Genomic DNA, 10,673 nt, shown 5'->3' with positions numbered 1-10,673 from the left:
TAGAATTGCAAATGGGGTCATAGAAGATTTGGAACTGGATTATATATGAGATATATTTTATGCCATATACATTTATGGAATCAATTTTATAGCTGTATGTTAAAACTAATGGGTCTGAGCTGAAAAAGACCCTTTAGTTCATTTTGATGGATGGGGTAAGCACACCATCTTGAATCAAAAAGCATTTTCTCCATTGATCCCGTTCATAATGAGACATGTTTTATATATCACCGATATTCCTTTACAGTATTCTGTTCATTTTTGGGATGAAGAGGCTCTAGGGACTGTGTATGTTCTGGTGCATTCATCATCCAGTCAGTTTTGTTATGGTACATGATATTTACAGTTAAGGTGATTGGCTGAAAATGTCCTGTGGTCTCATGAGCACAGCATACTTGTGAACTTCCTGGGCTAGCGGAGCAACTACCGCTGAAATCAATGGGAATGCTAACTGGCAGCTTTTAAATGTTGCTATTGTAGACCTCATAGTTAAACATACAGTATGTACTGTATAAGATAGTTACTCTTACGCTTAAAATATTATGTAAGGTATAAGTTACAATATGACCCTATACAAAATGCAGATTATTCTGGAATTTAGTACTTTAGCATGTTTTTGTTTTCTATTTCAATTTAAGACCATTAATACAAAAAAAGATATTTTGATGCTTACCACACAGTTGACATACATATTTACTTCCATAGAATAAATGAATACTATGGAAGACATTGGGTACCATCAACTGTGTACTTACCATTATTTATCAAATTAGCAGAAAAAAACTTTCATAGTACACTGTAAAAGCTGGATTTAGTTAAAAACTATTTCTTTAATTCATAAAACTTAAAAAAAATTTCAACTTAAATTTTGAAACTTAAAAGTTGAAAATGTTTAAAAATTTTAGGTGTTACCAAATGAAGTATTTTTAAAAGTTTTTTAGCCTTACATTTTTTTTACTTAAAGTAAAAAAATTAAGTTTCTAAAAAAATTTATAAAATAAATACATTTTTTAAGTAAAGCAGCTTTTACTTTTTACAGTGTACACCTCGAAAACATTTTAAAAAAGATCATTTTAGATCATTTATTTCTATTTGGGGCATTGAGATCACTAGATGAGGGCTTAATGTACTTATTTTTATGAAAGTCTCAAATTCGACACTGTACACGTAAAAAAAGATTAATTGGTTCAACTTAAAAAAGTAAGTTAGCTGGTTTCCTTTCAAATTTAATTTACAAATATTAGTTGACTCAAAAAGAATTGTGTAAATATTGTCAACTAATATTTTTAAGTTGAATTAACTATTTAACTAAATTTAAAAACTGGATTTTTTTTACACTGTAAAACTGTAGTTTTTAATGTCATGTCAAAAAGTCATGTCAACTTACTATTATTTATCTTGACAAGCCTAACTATGTCCCGATTATCTTGATGGTTCTACAGACTATCTTGTATGGTATGTTAAGAGTGTCCAAACCTGGTCGGAAGAACGTCAGAGCCACCCCGATCGCGAATCGTATCTACAATCAGAAATCCTGATGTGTGGGGGGAACCCCGAGGACAATTGCACGCACACTCTTGAGATTAGCATGTGAAACGAAACAATATCCAATCAGAAAGCGAGATGATGGAAGACGGAAGTAGCCATGGCGCTTCATAAAGTGAAGTTGATGCAACCATGTATAGGGAATCCACTTTGGTGTGAGCACAATTGGCTTTTAAAGGGGATGAGCGATGAGACTCTCATTGGTTTATTAAATTACATTACTGCAGGTGCAATGAATTATATCAGGGATACACATATGCATGATGCATAAATGTAGATGCATTTCTTATATCATATGCATAGCTTATATCAAATAAAATGAGCAAAATGCACTGTAAAATTGTAAGGCATAAAAGGGATTAATATTACATGAATGGCGGTGTGAGGTTAGAAAATGTAGGAATTACTAACCTCAGTGAGTAAACTATTCCAAATGCAATGACAATAAATGGCAATTAAAAAACTTTGTCTGTGCATATGGGACCTCTTTGATCCCATGCAGTCAATGCAAACCTAATATAGTTTCCTATCAAGCAGCATATAGTACTCAAGTTATACACTTTGAAGTTTCCGCCTCTTCTGCTTTGATCTCATTTCAATTAGTTGTATTAGCTGGCTCGACTTGTAAGTGCATGTGTGCATGTAATTTTACTTTAAGTGTGACCCAACTCCCGGCAATCTATGTCTATTAATTTTTTTCAACCAAAATACCTTATAAAAGGCCCTACAATAATAGGACAGCACTTCACAAAGGCAGTTGGAAAAATTACATGAGATAGTCTTTTATGTGACTCTTTCTGCCAACTCTTGTGATTTATTTTAAAACCTGAGCTCAACTGTTTGCAATCCTACCTGGATTTTTTGCAGTTTGTTTTTACACAGAAATACGCACATCTTTCATAAATGAGGTGGATCGAATGTTGCAACACTATGCAGAACTTAATGATGGTGCAATGTGCAAAAATTGCCATATAGCTAGATATCCATCTAACATTAGCTGGTGTTTGTGAGTATCTGAGACTCTTAGCTCGGAGATGTGGAGCAAATGTGAACATATTTAGCTTGAAAGCTCGATAGCTTGCTACGACGAAATGTCAGAAAGCATTAATGCGCAATAAACCCGCAAACCCAGACTTTCCGCTGTTATATTGAGTTTAAGTGAAGTAAGGGTGCCTTCGGTTCCCAGGAGGGATAAAGGAGTAGGTAGTAGCTGTCGCTAAGATGAAGCAGTGTTGTAAGACACATCCACCAGAGCAGATGGCAAACCCTCGAGTGAGAAATTTTAATTCATAAGTCACATTTCAGTGCACGAGATTTTGACCTGTAGAAGTGGGCGCAGAAGCCCTTGAGCGGCACTCAATAAAGTCACTTGATGTCCTTATTGGTAAGTGATGCATACGACAGCTGCATTACACATCTAAGATCAGTACTAAAAAGTGAGTGACTTTTATTGCATGTTTGGCAGACAAGCTACTTACAGTACAGTAAATGGATTCAAGCTATATGTATTCATTCCTTGTGGGTGACGGCCTTGAAATCATTAGTATCATAATTTAAAGGGATCGTTAATAATGAAAATGTTGTCAACATTTACTCACCCTCATCTTGTTGTATGAGTTTCTTTATTGTGTTGAATATAAAAGAAGATATTTTGATAAATGATGGAAAGCAAACGTGCCCAAGACTTCCTTTTTTCGTTTGGTATGAGATTTATTTATACATTGTGATGTATGGTGCTCAGTAAATGTTAAACAGTGTGAAAACTATCCCCTACTGTTAACTGTGTGCTTACTATCATTTATTAAAATATCTTCTTCTTTGATATGTTCTTGATGTTCATCTTAAAGCTCCGCACCATTGGGAAAACTGTGTTTGGGAGCTTCCGTGCAGATGCATCTTTTATTTTTGTTGTTTATCATCTAGTATATCATTTTCTACGGATATTGAAGAGTTTGGGCAATCTAGAAATACTTAATTAATGCATGTTGATATGAGAACAAAATTAGCCATCCTTTAATGATGCTTTAAATTAAAAGGGAGACCTGGGCTAGATGTCACACAGGGAAGTGGGAGTATATCTCAGTAATTAGGTCTTAATGTAGAATAATGTTTTATGAATTATGCCCTCCGAATTAAATAATAAATGTTAATATTATATTATCATAAGGACAACATATTAGTTTGCTTCAGCAACAACACGATATAACCAGGTTGTCACACCATGTTGTCAGCAGTCTTGTAAATAATAAAAAATATGGTAACTACAGTCTAATGATAGTTTTCCAATGGTATCCCATGTTTTTTTTTACATGGGACTGAATAAGGAGAGCAAATGTAGAAATGAAGTCCTATTTTATGCATTTTTAATCAGCTTTTTAGGAGGTTATCGTTGTGCCGAAGAGAAGAGCATTATATGTAGTGAACAGAGTAACTGAAGATATTTTTAAAGGGACAATAAGTAGGATTTACCCCCATCTAGTGATGAAATTGTATTTTGCATTCAACGAATAGTGCTCTCTAGCGCCTCGCGTGTTGCAACTACGGTAGCCGTTATGTACTCACTGATCTCCTTGTCCGTTTCAGCTAGTTCACGTGTTTTGAATAAAAACGCGTTGTGGAAACGCGTTGCTAGGCTAGTGCTTTTTGTCCCTCTCTGCTATTATATTTTATCATTATGGCGGAACGACATGGAAGCCTCCTTGGACTTACCCGTTCAATGTAAATAAAGAGAAGAAATTCTAAGCATACAAAAAAGTCAGATCATTGGCAGAGGTCATTTGACACCAACGAGGACATATTTATAAAAAAAAACTTAAAACCCTACTTACTGTCCCTTTAAATGTCGCTTGATCTGAGGGCATTATATTGATTAATCAGCTTTTGATTCTTACCTTGATGTCAGTGTGCACTGTTTGATAAAGTTGGATAAAAGTTAACCAAAGAGTGACAAATAGTTTTTATTTAAAAATCTTGTTGGGTTTACATGATTCAGTCATGTTGTGTCTACATAAAGTATTTGTTTTTTCATTGTAAGTAAGCATGATTTAGTCATGTTCTATTGACATGAAATAATTAAGTACATGTTTATTTACATGTTGAGAAATGTAGGCCAATCACGTCCATGATTGAATCATAAAACAGTCAATGAGCTTTTTTGAGTGTAGTGTGTAAAATGTCTCAAGTGGACTATCAAAATTAAGTGTAACCACCAAAGGTGTTCTGAATAGTCTATAGTGGATTGCTATGGATTTGCTAGGGTGCCCTATAGGTGGTTGCTAGGCTCCTTGGTAGCCCTAATGATATTCTGTTTGTGGCTCACATTTCTCTTACAGAGTTGTTCTATACAATGTGTCTGCCCGTTTCATTGTAAGTTGGTAATTAAAGTAACAATGATGTATAATAGTTGTCAAGATATTAAATCTAAGCAATTTTCGTGAGAAATTACATTTTGCATCCTGGTGAGAACCAATTGCAAACAAACCTCATTAATGAACTAAATTACAGTCAAGTTTTAAATAGGAGAAAACCACATCTGACAGGAAGAAGCTTTGCGTGGTGAATTACATCTGGGTGTTAATTAAAAGCACACGCTCTGTTTAATCATTAAATATTAAATATATTTATTATATCTGTTTCCATTATTTCCACTTGAACAAGTCAGATTAGTTTCAATAGATCGACTTATTATATTAAGGGAATAAATAAGCAATAGAATATTCATTCACAAAATATTTTATTTAGAAAACATGGGTATTGATACGACTGTACACTGAAACTCATATTAACACTGAGTGAACTGCATATTGATACAAGGGACTATGTGCGTTGACTGATTGATTTTTTTTTGCAATATTTAGCATGTCTAATCACAACATCTCACAACTGCTGTACATTCTTCCTATAAAATTAAATGTGTTTCTCTTTTCATATTACTTGAGATACATAAAACGCACTGTACCAAAGACAAGAACTGCCATATTTACATATAAGTTACAAAGGCCTGTTTCACAGCGCTTGAAAAAGCAGCAAGTAAGCAGAGCCGAAGCAATAAAAAGCGATGTAATGCAAACTATGCCTCGACAACACAGAAACTAGTGATTTATTTATATTGTTTACCACATTAAGTGTTTTCTTGGATAACAGCCATTAATTATGAAATGGATTTGAGAGCAGATACGAACTTGATCGCCAGGAAATCTGTTTACATGGGCAGGTGTATCGTGTGAATTATGTGAAAACCAAACCCCCAAATCTCGCAAATCTTGATGTGATATGGATGCACCAAAAATCTCAATTAACTCAATAAAGTTAATTCAACTTTATTTGAATTATTACATGTAAAATATTGATACCAATAGTTGGGTTTCCATCCAAATCTTTTCAAAAAAAAAAAAAAAGAAAAACAAAGAAATGTGAATTAGGTGCGTTTCCATCAAGTTGTTTGAGTGAATGACTGTGGTATTGGTAACCTAGTAACCAGTAAACAAACAAGGTACGCGTGGAACATGGAGACAGGACATGTATCCTATTCACGATGGGGCAAGTTATTATGTTATTTGCCGTGCAGCTTGTAATTGCCAAACTGAATGCTGTGCAAAGAAGAAGGTTAGCACCATTTTTGATGAAGGCACTAGCAACAATGACATTGCGACGACGTTGACGTATGGTAAAGACAACTCCAGCTGAAACATACGGTCAGTTTAATGTTCGCTACGTCCCAATCGGCAAATGCGTTTCCATCTCCCATTATTTGCATTAGGCTACTCTTTTTCGCATGAATCAAAAACCACCTTAAGCGAGAGTAAAACAGTTTTTGCGAATTATGAAGTTTTTAATCAAAATTGTGTTCCATCACTCGTTTTTGATGCTAGCCTACTTCAAAATGCGCATGGAATCATGGTGATGGAAGTATAGCTACTGTAATAATAATAATAATTTAATAACTTGCCCCATCGTGACTGCATGCAGTCTTGTCCATAGATATGTATAAAGGCTAGATGGCTCGCCCGCGCTGCTGGCCAATTGAGTGGAACGTCTGCATTTTGGCGGCCATCTTACAACAGGGCGCTCGCTCACTCCTAGCATTGAGTTTTAATGATGCAGGTACTTTTAAATGACCATAACTTGCTTAATTTTTTACCGATTTTCAAACGGTTTGGTTTGTTATAAACATCAAAGATGTAACTATGACACTGCATACCTATACTAAAAATATATTAAAAATTCATGAAACATGTCAAAGCATCCAGTATTATAGCCACGTTAATAACGTTTGTAAAAACCAAACCGTTTGAAAATCGGTAGAAAATTGAGCAAGTTATGGTCATTTAAAAGTACCTTCACAATTAAACTCAATGCTACGAGTGAGCGAGCGCCCTGTCGTAAGATGGCCGCCAGGTGATGCCATTAGGGACTCAGCGGTAAGCCATCTAGCCTTTATACATATCTAGTCTTGTCTCCATTTTCCAAGCGTACCTTCTTTTGTTTACTGTTGGTTGCTAGGTTACCAATACCACCGTCATTCCCTCTAACAATTTTATGAAAACGCACCTAATTCGCATTTGTTAGTTTTTTCTTTTTTTGCTAATTTTGAAAAGATTCGCCTCTTGTTTGGATGGAAACCCAGCTATTGTTGACCATGATTTTATGCGCATTTGAAGTATCGCATCAAAGACGAGTGAAACCCCGAATTTCGATTAGAAATCCATTAATTTGCAAAAACGTTTTTGCGCTCATGTTTTATTATTTATGCAATAATGAGTAAATGCGAATAATGGGAGATCGAAACGCATTTGCCGGATTAATTCTGACGTAGTGAACATTAAACCCACGTGACTGACCGTCTGTTTCCGCTGGAGTTGGAGGTTACCATATATGGGGCTCAACGTCGTCGCCTTCATCAAAAATGCTGCATTCCTTCTTCTTCTAAGCATAGATAAACAAGCTGCACGGCTAACAAATTAATAATTTGCCCCATCGTTACTACATGTAGTCCTGTCTCCACTTTTCAAGCGTGCCTTGTTTACTGTTGGTTACTAGGTTACCAATACCGATGGAAAAGCACCTTATTCACATTTCTTTGTTTTTCTTTTTTGGCGAATTTTGAAAAGATTTGGATGAAAACCCAGCTATTGGTATCAATATTTTACATGTAATAAAATAATTTTTAATCGAAATTGGCATTTCCATCACTCGTTTCTGACTTCAAAATGCGCTAGAAATCATGGTAATGGAAGCATGACTACTGTAAAAATAAATTAATAACTTGCCCCATCGTAACTGCATGCAGTCCTTACTCCATTTTCCAAGCGTCCCTTTTTTGTTTACTGTTGGTTGCTAGGTTACCAATACCACCGTCATTCCCTCAAACAATTTGATGAAAACGCACCTATTTCGCATTTGTTAGTTTTTTCTTTTTTTGCTAATTTTGAAAAGATTCGCCTCTCGTTTGGATAAACCCAGCTATTGTTGACCATGGTTTTATGAAGTATCGCATCAAAGACGAGTGATGGAAACGCCACATTTCGATTTAAAATCCCTTAATTTGTAAAAACGTTTGCGCTCGGGTTTTATGATTTATGCAATAATGAGTAAATGCGAATAATGGGAGATGGAAACGCATTTGCCGAATGAATTCTGCTCATTTTGAAGTATCGCATCAAAGAGTGATATAGAAACGCCAAATTTCGATCAAATTAATTTGCAAAAACGTTTTTGCGCTCGCTTGATTTATGGTTTTTGTAATTTATGCAATAAAGAGTGAATGCGAACATGGGAGCTGGAAACGCATTTGCCGGATAATTCCGACGTAGTGAACATTAAACCCACTTGACTGACCGTCTTGCTGTTTCCGCTGGAGTTGTCTTTACCATGGCTGCGTTCAGCCCCGACAAAACGTTGCACAACGTTTATTAAACTGAGACGGTGATGCATTGAACACCCTGTTGTGATGACGCAAGAGTTGCAACTACGGTAGCTGAGAAGCCATTCTTTGTGTTCTTTTTTAAATGTTTCTGAAGCTTGATATCGTTATAAATGTGTGTTTAATACTGTAAAATACCCTCGATGTTACAGTCACTGACCTTGCCGTCCAGAATGAAAGACAACATTCCAACTTGAACCCATTGAGAGAGCTGTCTCTTTACTATCGCGTGGTTTTATACATCTTGCCGCTGATTGGGCTGACATTTCTGACACACCCACCAAACGAGAAAACGCTTCTAAAACCTGTTGCATTCCGTTGCACACCGTTTCAAGGAAACATGTCGTTCAACCCGGAAACCGTAGCAAAACGTTGTGCACCGGTGTGAGATTGAACGTGCCCCATATAACGTTAAGGGGCTCGACGTCGAGTGCCTTCGTAATAGTCTGCATTCTTTCTTCTGTGCACAGCATTCAGTTTGGAAATTACAAGCTGCACGGCAAATACATTAATAACTTGCCCCATCGTAAGTCCTGTCTCAATTTTCCAAGCGTGCCTTGTTTTGTTTACTGTCGGTAACTAGGTTACCAAGACCACTCACCGTCATTCGCTCAAACGACTTGATGGTAGTGATGGTCGTTTTCGAAGCACTGCTTCATGAGGCTTCGAAACATTTACGAATCTTTTGTTTCGAATCAGTGGTTCGGAGCTTGTTTCAAACTGGCCAAAGTCACGTGATTTTAGCAAACGAGGCTTCATTACGTCACAACTGTTTCGAAACGTTTCGAAAATCCGATGGTTCACCACTAGGGGGAGTTGATCACATGACCAGTGTCTAATAAGTTTAGGTGAACTCGGGTCAGTTTTATTATGAAAGTTCATAAAACATTTATCCTTCTGACTAATAACACTGCCATGTTGTCTACTTTTTGTTTATAGACATATTTAATGACAAAAATGTGCATAATTAAAAGGGTAGTTAGTTTTATTCATTTGTTTGCCTTAAATAAAACTAAAAACACATTATACACTTTTAACTATGTCTTAATTAAGTTAAATAATTTTTTTTAACATATTTTAATAAAAATCTTGCTATTATTTTGTAAAAAAAAGTGTCAAATGTGTGGACAGATCTGCTTTTACACTGTTTTGACCAGCAGGGGTCGCCAGCGTGTGTGGGTTTCGAACTGTTTCGGAAAACTGAATCAATTTTCGAAGCAATTGGTTCAATTGATTCGAAGCTTCGAAAAGCTTCGTTTCTCCCATCACTACTTGATGGAAACGTTTCCTAATTTACATTAGTTTGTTTTCTTTTTTGCGAATTTTGAAAATATTAACTTCACGTTTGGATGGAAATCCAGCTTATGACTATGCACTGCTGAAAAAACAGCATACCAGCAAGACCAGTATATGTTGTGTTTTGGTTGTGACCACCAGCGTGGACCAGCATGGGAATTATGCTGGTCCATGCTGTTTTTTCAGCAGGGTGATTCGAAATGTAGCCTTTAAACTTGATATCTACAGTGTTTACGTATGTACCATAAATGTTGTAACATGTTAACATGTTTGCCAAAATAAACAAGTGCTGCTTATTTACAGGAAAAAGTTCAGCATGAAGTCAATTCAACCTACTATTTTAAAATTTGACTTATAAAAACAACTTTAAATTGTTTAACTTAAGTTAAAGTAGCGTAAAATAAAATGCTATAAAAAATGTTTACAGTGTGTGTAACACATGGAACAAGCTTAATTCAATTCTGCTGGGTTATTTTTTAACAGAATGCTTTTATAAATAAACCTATGCTGGTTAATTGTTGTTAACTCAACCATGAGTTGAAACAACCCAGCATTGCATAAAAACAACCCAGCACAGGTTTATTTATTAACCCAACATGTGTTCTGTCCAATATTTACCCAGCATTGGGTTAAAAACAACCCAGCAGAATTTAGAGTGAATATATAGCCTACATGTTTTATTTCCAGACAAAAACGGCATGACATTTTTTAAAGATTAAATACATTACATGTTCACAGAGCAAATGTAAAACATTGAATTGCCCTTTGATTTAACAATCACTACTAAACATTACAACTCACATATCGTTCTGAGTCTGTACATATCTCACCCAAGCTGTTTTGTTTGAACTCGTGAATACAAGCAACAAAACAAATGGCTACTTAAAGGCAATATTACCCTGCGTTACTA

This window comes from Paramisgurnus dabryanus, chromosome 10, assembly GCF_030506205.2.
Source record: "Paramisgurnus dabryanus chromosome 10, PD_genome_1.1, whole genome shotgun sequence".
Classification (NCBI taxonomy): Eukaryota; Metazoa; Chordata; class Actinopteri; order Cypriniformes; family Cobitidae; genus Paramisgurnus; species Paramisgurnus dabryanus.
Note: the sequence above shows the minus strand (reverse complement) of the source record.